Below are 1,129 nucleotides of genomic sequence, written 5' to 3' on the forward strand. Positions count from 1 at the left end.
GGATACAGGGAAAGAAGAGTCCACAGCAAATTCTCTCAAAGTCACCTCTTTCCCTCTCAAGGGAGACATTTTTGTCCAACTGAACCTGCTTTCTACCACTTACCAATGGTGCCACCTGCTGGACACAAGCCTTTACCACAGGAACCTTGGAGAAACTTTACCCCACAAGTGGTCATGCGAGTATGCACACATGATAGACTGAGCATGTTCTACTACTGACCTATATCTGAGGCCCTACTATGAACTACCACCCTTTTGAGACACCTTTCCACTGTATAGCTAGACAAACCTGGAACTTGCTCACTCAATCCAGGCTAGCCTCGAATAAGTACCATTTACATTCCATTATTGGATGTGTGTGTGTGTGAGTGTCTGTATGTGTGGTGTATTTGCCGCAGTACATGTGACTAAGTTGTTTGGGATCAGCTCACCCATCCACCTTTATATAGGTCTCGTAGATCAAATTCAGGTGACTTATTGCATTTATTTTTAAATGCCTTTTGCTCCAGGGAACCTAAAGAGCTACCAACCCCTGCCCAGCTTCCCTTTTGCTCTACCAGCCTTTAGCTCCAGGAGGTGTCCAGTTACCAGTCCTCCCCCAGCTTCCCTTGAATCTGAGGATAAAAGATACAGTTTGCTACTTTTTAATTTGACTTCTTGGCACAGTTTGTTGGGCACAGATATCTCCTGCCTGGAAAATCGTCCACTTATCCAATTTATTATCACCATCTCTCCACCTGCCCTAAATTTAGTGGCTAGTTCCACCTAGCCCCTGTCAAACATCCTTGGCCACCCACCTATAGTGGTAGCCACAGGCTCTAGCTCCCCCCTGAAACCTCACATGGTTGTTGAGTCCTTCCTCCAAAGCAAGGCAGAAAGACGCTTTGTCCTTCCTTGTATCTGCCTTTTTTCCTCTTGGGACCCCGGAAATCCCAAATGTACCTTCTGCCCAGCAATTGGCCCTGGCCTTCTTTACTGACAAATCAAGAACCAATTGGGGCGGGCAGTGGTGGCACACGCCTTTAATCCCAGCACTTGGGAGGCAAAGGCAGTTGGATTTCTGAGTTCAAGGCCAGCCTGGTGTACTGAGTGAGTTCCAGGACAGTCAGGGCTATGCAGAGAAACCCTG

Source organism: Mastomys coucha, unplaced genomic scaffold (genome assembly GCF_008632895.1).
Source record: "Mastomys coucha isolate ucsf_1 unplaced genomic scaffold, UCSF_Mcou_1 pScaffold21, whole genome shotgun sequence".
NCBI classification, from domain to species: Eukaryota; Metazoa; Chordata; class Mammalia; order Rodentia; family Muridae; genus Mastomys; species Mastomys coucha.